Genomic DNA, 13,306 nt, shown 5'->3' with positions numbered 1-13,306 from the left:
TCATTCAGAGCAGAATTTGAAATACGACTCATAGACACACAGCAAGTACAGGAGTATCACTCTTGGCAAAATATACATACCCCAGAATATATGTACGTGGTCCAGCTATGGCTTAATTTTGTCATAGGAGCTCTGGTAGCACAAATTGTTAAGCACTAGGCTGCTAACCGAAAGGTCAGCAGTTCAAAACTACTAGCTGCTCTGAGGGAGAAAGATGTGGCCATCTGCTTCCATAAAGATGACAGCCTGGGAGGCGGGGCCAAGATGGCGAACTAGTCAGAAGCTTCTGCTGAACCCTCTTGCAACAAAGACCCAAAAAAACAAGTGAATCGATTACATATGTGATAATCTACAATCCCTGAGCATCAGGCAAACACAGAAAGAATCAGTCTGAGCCACGGGCAAGGGAGAGTCAGTGCAGAAGCAGAAGCAGCGACGATTCCTTGGAGCTGCCCTTTGACATGACTGCGGCGGGGTTGATAGTAGTTTCCTGAGACAAGGCAGCTTCAGCAAAAGAAGGCAAGCAAAGTGGCGCACCCCTGACCCTGTGGCATGTCTACAGCAGGGTTGGCTGCAGCATTTAGGAAGCGGCCGCTTCAGGGAAAGAAGGCAAACAAAGCGCCAGCACCCTGACCCCCTGGCATGACAGCCACAGCACAGGAGGTGGAGTTTAGGACAAAGCTGCTTGAGCAAAACAAGGCAAGCACAGGATGCAGCCCTAACCCCCTGGGGCAACCATGGCAGGGACCCAGCCAGCACACACAGGCTACACAAGCCTCTGGAATCTGAGATAAAATAGCACTCTTGGCATAAGATAAGTGATACTGTCTAATTTACTGCATAGATCTAATAGCTCCTTCTTTTCAAAGTACTCTTTCCTATCTATCTGATCCTTTTCCCCCCTGCCTCTGCCCCAACCCCAATTGGCTTCATTAACAGTTGATTGCCCTGGGCCTGAGACAGAACTTACTGCACCCTCTCTGAGCCATTCTCCTGGCCTGGTAGAAGGAACAAGTTAACAAATGGGAGGAAAATACTTTCCCAACTCCCCTAAGCTCAGAGCAGAAGTGGCTCCAGTCCAGGCATAAGTAATCCACAGACTTTGGCTTTCACCACTACATGGATCCAGGTGGCTATTATATTGCAAAGGCAAATCTGTTAGAGGTATGAGTGTACTTGTTTCAGCTATGCAGCAGAGAGGCAGGTTTTGGAGGTCTGATACTGCTCTGCCTATTAAACAGGGCTCTCACTTACTCACAGCAGGGACCTGGGGGCTGGAGGCTCCATCCATGCCAAGTAGCCACCCGTGAAAGGGGTTCGAGGATATTGGTGCCTACCAGTCTTTACAGGTACAAGCATTGGGTGCCTAAGGTACAGCTGCAGAGTCCATGCACCAGAGGTCTCTAGAGAACAAAGACACTCCTTACTCACTGACACCTGGGGGAATGCTGTCAGCACCCTGCCTTCCTCAAAGTGTGACCCCCTGCTGCTACCAGAAACCAGTGCATACAACCATCACCACTACTCCTCTAAGATAGTAGGTGAGAGCCTACACCACACACTAGGTGACCAACTATCAGGACACCTGAGCTGAATCTACACAACAATAGTGAATAGACTCCTAGGCTCATATACCTGGTAACACCTCTAGCCATCTGGTAACAGGACATTAGTGCTTCAAAGGCTCCAATAATCAAGTTAGCTCACTATAGCAGCCTATTTTGGTATATTGAAACAAAACAAAACAAGGAGCTAGGATGCAGTGAGCAAACATAAAATAAATTATTACAATAACTTACAGATGGCTCGGAGATAGCAGTCGATATCAAATCACATAAAGAAGAGCATGATTGCTTCAAAAAACTCCCAGATGAAGATGTATTCCTAGAATTGCCAGATGTAGAATACAAAACATTAATATACAGAACTCTTCAAGATATCAGGAATGAGATCAGGCAATTCACAGAAAAAGCCAAGGAACACACAGATAAAGGAGTTAAAGAAATTAAAAAGATTATTCAAGAACATAAGGAAAAATTTAATAAGCTGCAAGAATCCATAGAGAGACAGCAATCAGAAATTCAGAAGATTAACAATAAAATTATAGAATTAGGCAACTCAATAGACAATCAGAGGAGCAGACTTGAGGACTGGAATGCAGAATCGGGGAGATGGAGAATAAGACACTTGGCACCAATATATTTGAAGAAAAATCAGATAAAAGACAAACAAAATGAAGAAACCCTAAGAACCATGTGGAACTCTACCAAGAAGAATAACTTGCAAGTGATAGGCATACCAGAACAGGGAGGGATAACAGAAAATACAGAGAGAATTGTTGAAGATTTGTTGGAAGGAAACTTCCCTGACATCGTGAAAGATGAAAGGATATCTATCCAAGATGTTTATTGAACCCCATACGAGGTAGATCTCAAAAGAAAGTCACCAAGACATATTATAATCAAACTTACCAAAACCAAAGATAAAAAGAACATTTTAAGAGTGGCCAGGGATAAGCGAAAAGTCACCTACAAAGGAGAATCAATAAGAATAAGCTTGGACTACTCAGCAGAAACCAGGCGGGCAAGAAGGCAATGGGATGACATATATAAAGCACTGAAGGAGAAAAATTGCCAACCAAGAATCATATATCCACCAAAACTGTCTCTCAAGTATGAAAGTGAAACTAAGTCATATACAAATAAACACAAGCTTGGCAAATTGCGAAAACCAAACCAAAACTATAAGAAATACTAAAGGGAATTCTCTGGTTAGAAAATCAATACTATCAGATATCAACACAACACTAGAACACAGAACAGAGCAACCAGATACCAACTCAGATAGGGAAATCACAAAAATAAAATAAGTTTTAAAAAAAAGCCCTCAAAACAGGGAATCAGCGACGTCCTTATGTAAAAGATGACAATAATCAATAACCAAACCAAAACCAAGCCCAGTGCTGTCGAGTCAATTCTGACTCATAGTCACCCTATAGGACAGAGTAGAACTGCCCCATAGAGTTTTCAAGGAGCGCCTGGCAGATTCGAACTGCTGACCCTTTGGTTAGCAGCTGTAGCACTTAACCACTATGCTGCCAAGGATTCCAAAAAAGGGACTAAATAAAGTAGGCATAGAGGTTCCATATGGAGAGGAAATCAAGGCTATATAGGGAGATACAAGTTAGGTTTAAACTTAGAAAAATAGGGGTAAATATTAAGGTAACCACAAACAAGACTAAGAATCCCACACTTCAAAATAAAAAACAAGATAAACATGAAGACTCAGAAAAAACAAATTCAACTACAAATGAAAAAGAACACACAATTTACAAAGAAAAACTTCTCAGCACAAAAAAGTAAGTGGAAAATGAAACTATCAACAACACACAAAAACAGGCATAAAATGACAGCACTAAACTCATACCTATCTATAATCACACTGAATGTAAAAGGTCTAAATCCACCAATAAAGAGACAAAGAGTTGCAGAATGGATAAAAAAACATGATCTGGCTATATGCTGCCTGTAACGGACGGGCTTTAGACTTAGAGACACAAACAAATTAAAACTCAAAGGATGGAAAAAAATATATCAAGCAAACAACAATCAAAAAAGAACAGGAGTGGCAAAATTAATTTCTGACAAAATAGACTTTAAAGTTAAATCCACCACAAAGGATAAGGGAAGACACTATATAATGATTAAAGGGACAATATGCCAGGAGGATATAACCATATTAAATATTTATGCACCCAAAGACAGGGCTGCAAGATAGTTAAAACATACTCTAACGGCATTGATAAGTGAGATAGACAGCTCCACAGTTATAGTAGGGGACTTCAACACACCACTTTCAGTGAAGAATAGGACATCCAGAAAGAAGCTCAATAAAGACATGGAAGATCTAAATGCCACAATAAACCAACATGACTTCATAGACATATATAGAACACTCCACCCAACAGCAGCAAAGTATTCTTTCCAGTGCACATGGAACATAGAATAGACCACACACTAGGTCATAAAGCAAGCCTTAGCAGAATCCAAAATATTGAAATATTACAAAGCATCTTCTCTGACCCTAAAGCCATAAAGGTAGAAATCAATAACAGAAAAAGCAAGTAAAAGAAATCAAACACTTGGAAACGAAACAATACCCTGCTCAAAAAAGACTGGGTTGTAAAAGACATTAAGGATGGAATAAATAAATTCATAGAATCCAATAAGAACGAAAACACTTCCTATCAGAACCTTTGGGACACAGTGAAAGCAGCGCTCAGAGGTCAATTTATATCAATAAACACACACCTACAAAAAAAAAGAAAGGGCCAAAATCAAAGAATTATCCTTACAACTTGAACAAATACAAAGAGAGCAACAAAAGAAAGCGTCAGGCACCAGAAGAAAGCAAATAATACAAACTAGAGCAGAATTAAACGAAATAGAAAACAGAAAAACAACTGAAGAGTTAACAAGACCAAAAGCTGGTTCTTGGAAACAAATAACAAAACTGATGAACCACTGGCCAGACTGACAAAAGAAAAATAGGAAAGGAAGCAAATAACCTAAACAAGAAATTAAACGGGCGATATCACAACAGACCCAAGTGAAATTAAAAGAATCGTATCAGATTACTATGAAAAATTGTACTCAAACAAATGTGAAAACCTAGAAGAAATGGATGAATTCCTAGAAACATACTACCTACCTATACTAACACAAACAGAGGTAGAACAACTAAACAGGCCCATAACAAAGGAAGAGATTGAAAAGGTAATCCAAACACTCCCAACAACAACAAAAAAAGCCCTGGCCAGGATGGCTTCACAGCAGAGTTCTACCAAACTTTCAAAGAAGAGTTAACACCACTACTACAAAAGGTATTTCAGAAGATAGAAAAGGATGGAATACTCCCAAACTCATTCTATGAAGTGAGCATATCCCTGATACCAAAACCACATAAAGACACCACAAAAAAAGAAAATTACAGACCTATATCCCCCACGCACTTAGATGCAAAAATCCTCAACAAAATTCAGGCCAATAGAATTCAACAATATACCAAAAAAATAATTCACCATGACCAAGTGGGATTCATACCACGTATGCAGGGATGGTTCAACATTAGAAAAACAATTAAATGTAATCTATCATATAAATAAAACAAGACAAGAAGCACATGATCTTATCAACTGATGCAGAAAAGGCATTTGACAAAGTTCAACACCCATTCATGATAAAAACTCTCAGCAAAATAGGAATAAAAGGAAAATTCCTCAACATAATAAAGGGCATTTATACAAAGCCAACAGCCAACATCATCCTAAAAGGAGAGAGTCTGAAAGCATTCCCCTTGAGAACAGGAACCAGACCCACCCAAAAAGGATGCCTTTATCACCACTCTTATTCAACATTGTGCTGGAGGTCCTAGCCAGAGCAATTAGGCTAGATAAAGACATAAAGGGCATCCCAGCCAGAGCAATTAGGCTAGATAAAGACATAAAGGGCATCCAGATTGGTAAGGAAGAAGTAAAAGTATCTCTGTTTGCAGATGACATGATCCTATACACAGAAAACCCTAAAGAATCCTCAAGGAAGCTTCTGAAACAATAGAAGAGTTCAACAGAAAATCAGGATACAAGATAAACATATAAAAATCACTTGGATTCCTCTACACCAACAAAAAGAACATCGAGGAGGACATCACCAAATCAACACCATTTACAGTAGCCCCCAAGAAGATAAAATACTTCAGAATAAATCTTACCAGAGATGTAAAAGACTTATACAAAGAAAACTACAATACACTTCCGCAAGAAACCAAAAGAGACCTACATAAGTGGAAAAACATACCTTGCTCATAGATAGGAAGACTTAACATTATAAAAATGTCTATTCTACCAAAAGCGATCTATTTAATGTAATTCTGATCCAAATTCCAACAACGTTCTTTAATAAGATGGAGAAACAAATCAACAACTTCATATGGAAGGGAAAGAGGCCCCGGATAAGTAAGGCATTACTGAAAAAGAAGAACAAAGTGGGAGGCCTTACTTTACCTAGTTTTAGAACCTATTATACCACCACAGTAGTCAAAACAGCCTGGTAGTGGTACAACAACAGATACATGGACCAATGGAACAGAATTGAGAATCCAGATATAAATCCATCCACATATGAGCAGCTGATAGTTGACAAAGGCCCAAAGTCAGTTAAATGGGGAGAAGACAGTCTTTTTAACAAACGGTGCTGGCATAACTGGATGTCCATTTGCAAAAAAAATGAAACAAGACGCATACCTCACACCATACACAAAAACAAGCTCAAAATGGATCAAAGATATAAATATAAAATCTAAAACGATAAAGATCATGGAAGAAAAAATAGAGACAATGCTAGGACCCCTAATACATTATAGTATATAAAACATTACTAACGAAGATGGCGGACTAGGTAGACGCTACCTCGGATCCCTCTTGCAACAAAGACTCGGAAAAACAAGTGCATCGATCACATACGTAACAATCTACAAACCCTGAAGAACAAACACAGATTTAGAGACGGAAAATGAACAAATACGGGGAAGCAGCGATTGTTTTCAGAGCCTGGAGCCTTCGTCCCAGTCAGCGGATTTTCTGGAAAAACTAGTTTCCCAGTGATGGCTCGGAGACAGCAGTCCATATCAAACCACATAAAGAAGCAGACCATGACAGCTTCTACAACCCCCCAAACAAAAGAATCAAAATCTTTCCCAAATGAAGATACAATCCTGGAATTATCAGATACAGAATATAAAAAACTAATTTACAGAATGCTTAAAGACATCAGAAACGAAATAAGGCAAACTGCAGAAAAAGCCAAGGAACACACTGATAAAACTGTTGAAGAACTCAAAAAGATTATTCAAGAACATAGTGGAAAAATTAGTAAGTTGCAAGAATCCATAGAGAGACAGCATGTAGAAATCCAAAAGATTAACAATAAAATTACAGAATTAGACAACGCAATAGGAAGTCAGAGAAGCAGACTCGAGTAATTAGAATGCAGACTGGGACATCTGGAGGATCAGGGAATTAACACCAACATAGCTGAAAAAAAATCAGATAAAAGAATTAAAAAAAATGAAGAAACCCTAAGAATCATGTGGGACTCTATCAAGAAGGATAACTTGCGTGTGATTGGAGTCCCAGAACAGGGAGGGAGGACAGAAAACACAGAGAAAATAGTTGAAGATCTGCTGACAGAAAACTTCCCTGACATCATGAAAGACGAAAGGATATCTATCCAAGATGCTCATCGAACCCCATTTAAGATTGATCCAAAAAGAAAAACACCAAGACATATTATCATCAAACTCGCCAAAACCAAAGATAAACAGAAAATTTTAAAAGCAGCCAGGGAGAAAAGAAAGGTCTCCTTCAAGGGAGAATCAATAAGAATAAGTTCAGACTACTCCACAGAAACCATGCAGGCTAGAAAGCAAAGGGATGACACATACAGAGCACTGAAGGAGAAAAACTGCCAGCCAAGGATCATACATCCAGCAAAACTCTCTCTGAAATATGAAGGTGAAATTAAGATATTTACAGATAAACACAAGTTTAGAGAATTTGCAAAAACCAAACCAAAGCTACAAGAAATACTAAAGGATATTGTCTGGTCAGAAAACCAATAATATCAGATACCAGCACAACACAAGGTCACAAAACAGAACATCCTAATATCAACTCAAATAGGGAAATCACAAAAACAAATTAAGATTAATTAAAAAAAATATATAACAGGGAATCACGGAAGTCAATATGTAAAAGATCACAATAATCAAAAAGAGGGACTAAACACAGGAGGCATAGAACTGCCATATGGAGAGTGATACAAGGCGATATAGAACAATACAAGTTAGGTTTTTACTTAGAAAAATAGGGGTAAATAATAAGGTAACCACAAAGAGATATAACAACTCCATAACTCAAGATAAAAGCCAAGAAAAACATTAACGACTCAACAAACATAAAGTCAAACACTACGAAAATGAGGATCTCACAATTTACTGAGAAAAACGTCTCAGCACAAAAAAGTAAGTGGAAAAATGAAACTGTCAACAACACACATAAAAAGGCATCAAAATGACAACACTAAACACTTATTTATCTATAATTACGCTGAATGTAAATGGACTAAATGCACCAATAAAGAGACAGAGAGTCTCGGACTGGATAAAGAAACACGATCCGTCTATATGCTGCCTACAAGAGACACACCTTAGACTTAGAGACACAAACAAACTAAAACTCAAAGGATGGAAAAAAATATATCAAGCAAACAATAAGCAAAAAAGAAGAGGAGTAGCAATATTAATTTCTGACAAAATAGACTTTAGACTTAAATCCACCACAAAGGATAAAGAAGGACACTACCTAATGATAAAAGGGACAATTGATCAGGAAGACATAACCATATTAAATATTTATGCACCCAATGACAGGGCTGCAAGATACATAAATCAAATTTTAACAGAATTGAAAAGTGACATAGACACCTCCACAATTATAGTAGGAGACTTCAACACACCACTTTCGGAGAAGGACAGGACATCCAGTAAGAAGCTCAATAGAGACACGGAAGACCTAATTACAACAATCAACCAACTTGACCTCACTGACTTATACAGAACTCTCCACCCAACTGCTGCAAAGTATACTTTTTTTTCTAGTGCACATGGAACATTCTCTAGAATAGACCACATATTAGGTCATAAAACAAACCTTTCCAGAATCCAAAACATCGAAATATTACAAAGCATCTTCTCAGACCACAAGGCAATGAAACTAGAAATCAGTAACAGAAAAACTAGGGAAAAGAAATCAAATACTTGGAAAATGAACAATACCCTCCTGAAAAAAGACTGGGTTATAGAAGACATCAAGGAGGGAATAAGGAAATTCATAGAATGCAACAAGAATGAAAATACTTCCTATCAAAACCTCTGGGACACAGCAAAAGCAGTGCTCAGAGGCCAATTTATATCGATAAATGCACACATACAAAAAGAAGAAAGAGCCAAAATCAGAGAACTGTCCCTATAACTTGAACAAATAGAAAGTGAGCAACAAAAGAATCCATCAGGCACCAGAAGAAAACAAATAATAAAAATTAGACCTGAATGAAATGAATTAGAGAACAGAAAAACAATTGAAAGAATTAACAAAGCCAAAAGCTGGTTCTGGGAACAAATTAACAAAATTGATAAACCATTGGCTAGACTGACTAAAGAAATACAGGAAAGGAAACAAATAACCCGAATAAGAAACGAGAAGGGCCACATCACAACAGACCCAACAGAAATTAAAAGAATCATATCAGATTATTACGAAAAATTGTACTCTAACAAATTTGCAAACCTAGAAGAAATGGATGAATTCCTGGAAAAGCACTACCTACCTAAACTAACACATTCAGAAGGAGAACAACTAAATAGACCCATAACCAAAAAAGAGATTGAAACGGTAATCAAAAAACTCCCAACAAAAAAAAGCCCTGGCCCGGACGGCTTCACTGCGGAGTTCTACCAAACCTTCAGAGAAGACTTAACACCACTACTACTGAAGGTATTTCAAAGCATAGAAAATGACGGAATACTACCCAACTCATTCTATGAAGCCACCATCTCCCTGATACCAAAACCAGGTAAAGACATTACAAAAAAAGAAAATTTTAGACCTATATCCCTCATGAACATAGATGCAAAAATCCTCAACAAAATTCTAGCCAATAGAATTCAACAACATATCAAAAAAATAATTCACCCTGATCAAGTGGGATTTATACCAGGTATGCAAGGCTGGTTTAATATCAGAAAAACCATTAATGTAATCCATCACATAAAACAAAAGACAAAAACCACATGATCTTATCAATTGATGCAGAAAAGGCATTTGACAAAGTCCAACACCCATTTATGATAAAAACTCTCACCAAAATAGGAATTGAAGGAAAATTCCTCAACATAATAAAGGGCATTTATGCAAAGCCAACAGCCAATATCACTCTAAATGGAGAGAACCTGAAAGCATTTCCCTTGAGAACGGGAACCAGACAAGGATGCCCTTTATCACCGCTCTTATTCAACATCGTGCTAGAAGTCCTAGCCAGGGCAATTAGGCTAGACGAAGAAATGAAAGGCATCTGGATTGGCAAGGAGGATGTAAAATTATCTCTATTTGCAGATGACATAATCTTATACACAGAAAACCCTAAGGAATCCTCCAGAAAACTACTGAAACTAATAGAAGAGTTTGGCAGAGTCTCAGGTTATAAAATAAACATACAAAAATCACTTGGATTCCTCTACATCAACAGAAAGAACACCGAAGAGGAAATACCCAAATCAATACCATTCACAGTAGCCCCCAAGAAGATAAAATACTTAGGAATAAATCTTACCAAGGATGTAAAAGACCTATACAAAGAAAACTACAAAGCTCTACTACAAGAAATTCAAAAGGACATACTTAAGTGGAAAAGCATACCTTGCTCATGGATAGGAAGACTTAACATAGTAAAAATGTCTATTCTACCAAAAGCCATCTATACATATAACGCACTTCCAGTCCAAATTCCAATGTCATTTTTTAAGGTGATAGAGAAACAAATCACCAATTTCATATGGAAGGGAAAGAAGCCTCGGATAAGCAAAGCATTACTGAAAAGAAGAAGAAAGTGGGAGGCCTCACTCTACCTGATTTCAGAAGCTATTATACAGCCACAGTAGTCAAAACAGCCTGGTAATGGTACAACAACAGGCACATAGACCAATGGAACAGAATTGAGAACCCAGATATTAATCCATCCACGTATGAGCAGCTGATATTTGACAAAGGCCCAGTGTCGGTTAATTGGGGAAAAGATAGTCTTTTTAACAAATGGTGCTCGCATAACTGGATATCCATTTGCAAAAAAATGAAACAGGACACATACCTTACACCATGCACAAAAACTAACTCCAAGTGGATCAAAGACCTAAACATAAAGACTAAAACGATAAAGATCATGGAAGAAAAATAGGGACAACCCTAGGAGCCCTAATACAAGGCATAAACAGAATACAAAACATTACCAAAAATGATGAAGAGAAACCCGATAACTGGGAGCTCCTAAAAATCAAACACCTATGCTCATCTAAAGACTTCACCGAAAGAGTGAAAAGATCACCTACAGACTGGAAAGAATTTTCAGCTATGACATCTCCGACCAGTGCCTGATCTCTAAAATCTACATGATTCTGTCAAAACTCAACCACAAAAAGACAAACAACCCAATCAAGAAGTGGGCAAAGGATATGAACACACACTTCACTAAAGAAGATATTCAGGCAGCCAACAGATACATGAGAAAATGCTCTCGATCATTAGCCATTAGAGAAATGCAAATTAAAACTACGATGAGATTCCATCTCACTCCAGCAAGGCTGGCATTAATCCAAAAAACACAAAATAATAAATGTTGGAGAGGCTGCGGAGAGATTGGAACTCTTATACACTGCTGGTGGGAATGTAAAATGGTACAACCACTTTGGAAATCTATCTGGCGTTATCTTAAACAGTTAGAAATAGAACTACCATACAACCCAGAAATCCCACTCCTCAGAATATACCCTAGAGAAACAAGAGCCTTCACACAAACAGATATATGCACACCCATGTTTATTGCAGCTCTGTTTACAATAGCAAAAAGCTGGAAGCAACCAAGGTGTCCATCAATGGATGAATGGGTAAATAAATTGTGGTATATTCACACACTGGAATACTACGCATCGATAAAGAACAGTGACGAATCTCTGAAACATTTCATAACATGGAGGAACCTGGAAGGCATTATGCTGAGCGAAATTAGTCAGAGGCAAAAGGACAAATATTGTATAAGACCACTATTATAAGATCTTGAGAAACAGTATAAACTGACAAGAACACATAGTTTTGTGGTTACGAGGGAGGGAGGGAGAGGGTTTTTTATTGATTAATTAGTAGATAAGAACTGCTTTAGGTGAAGGGAAGGACAACACTCAATACATGGAAGGTCAGCTCAATTGGACTGGACCAAAAGCAAAGAAGTTTCCGGGATTAAATGAATGCTTCAAAGGTCAGCGGAGCAAGGGCAGGGGTTTGGGGACCATGGTTTAAGGGGACTTCTAAGTCAATTGGCAAAATAATTCTATTATGAAAACATTCTGCATCCCACTTTGAAATGTGGCGTCTGGGGTCTTAAATGCTAACAAGCGGCCCTCTAAGATGCATCAATTGGTCTCAACCCACCTGGAGCAAAAGAGAATGAAGAACACCAAGGTCACACGATAACTAAGAGCCCAAGAGACAGAAAGGGCCACATGAACCAGAGACCTACATCATCCTGAGACCAGAAGAACTAGTTGGTGCCCGGCCACAATCGATGACTGCCCTGACAGGGAGCACAACAGAGAACCCCTGAGGGAGCAGGAAATCAGTGGGATGCAGACCCCAAATTCTCATAAAAAGACCATACTTAATGGTCTGACTGAGACTAGAGGAATCCCGGTGGCCATGGTCCCCAAACCTTCTGTTGGCACAGGACAGGAACCATCCCCGAAGACAATTCATCAGACATGAAAGGGACTGGACAGTGGGTGGGAGAGAGATGCTGATGAAGAGTGAGCTAATAATATCAGGTGGACACTTGAGACTGTGTTGGCATCTCCTGTCTGGAGGGGGGATGGGAGGATAGAGAGAGTGGGAAGATGGCAAAATTGTCACGAAAGGAGAGACTGGAAGGGCTGACTCATTAGGGGGAGAGCAAGTGGGAGTACAGAGTAAGATGTATGTAAACTTATATGTGACAGACGGACTTGAATTGTAAACATTCACTTGAAGCTCAATAAAAGTTAATAAAAAAAAATTACTAACAATGCAAAAGAGAAACTAGAATAGTAAAACGATTACCTACATACTGGGAAAAAGTTTTTAGCTATAATATTTCCAGTCAGCACCTGATCTCTAAAATCTGTAAGATACCGCAAAAACTCAACTACAAGAAGACAAATAACCCAATTAAAAAACGGACAAAAGATATGAACAGGCACTTTGCTAACAGGTAACTAACAGATACATGAGGAAATGCTCATGATCATTAGCCCTTAGAGAAATGCAAATCAAAACTACAATGAGATTCCATCTCACTCCAACAAGGCTGGCATTAATCCAAAAATTGCAAAATAATTAATGTTGGAGAGGTTGTGGAGAGATTGGAACACTTATACACTGCTGGTAGGAATG

General features: G+C 38.5%; 1 protein-coding gene across 6 annotated transcripts in view; it reads right to left on the bottom strand.

Annotated features, from left to right (window-relative positions):
* Positions 1–13,306, bottom strand: part of RNF182 (ring finger protein 182) — a 195,462-nt gene that overhangs the window by 29,091 nt on the left and 153,065 nt on the right. Inside the window, exon 7 of one of the 6 annotated variants that reach the window (XR_007517366.1) lies at positions 1,827–1,884. The exons of the other annotated variants lie outside the window; for them this stretch is intronic. The gene's annotated coding sequence lies outside the window, so the exon portion shown is untranslated. Of the gene's footprint in view, positions 1–1,826; positions 1,885–13,306 lie in introns of those variants that run through there. 6 annotated transcript variants of the gene reach the window in all.

The sequence above is a fragment of the Elephas maximus genome, chromosome 1, assembly GCF_024166365.1.
Source record: "Elephas maximus indicus isolate mEleMax1 chromosome 1, mEleMax1 primary haplotype, whole genome shotgun sequence".
NCBI classification, from domain to species: domain Eukaryota; kingdom Metazoa; phylum Chordata; class Mammalia; order Proboscidea; family Elephantidae; genus Elephas; species Elephas maximus.
Note: the sequence above shows the minus strand (reverse complement) of the source record. Positions and strands in the feature narration are given on the sequence as shown.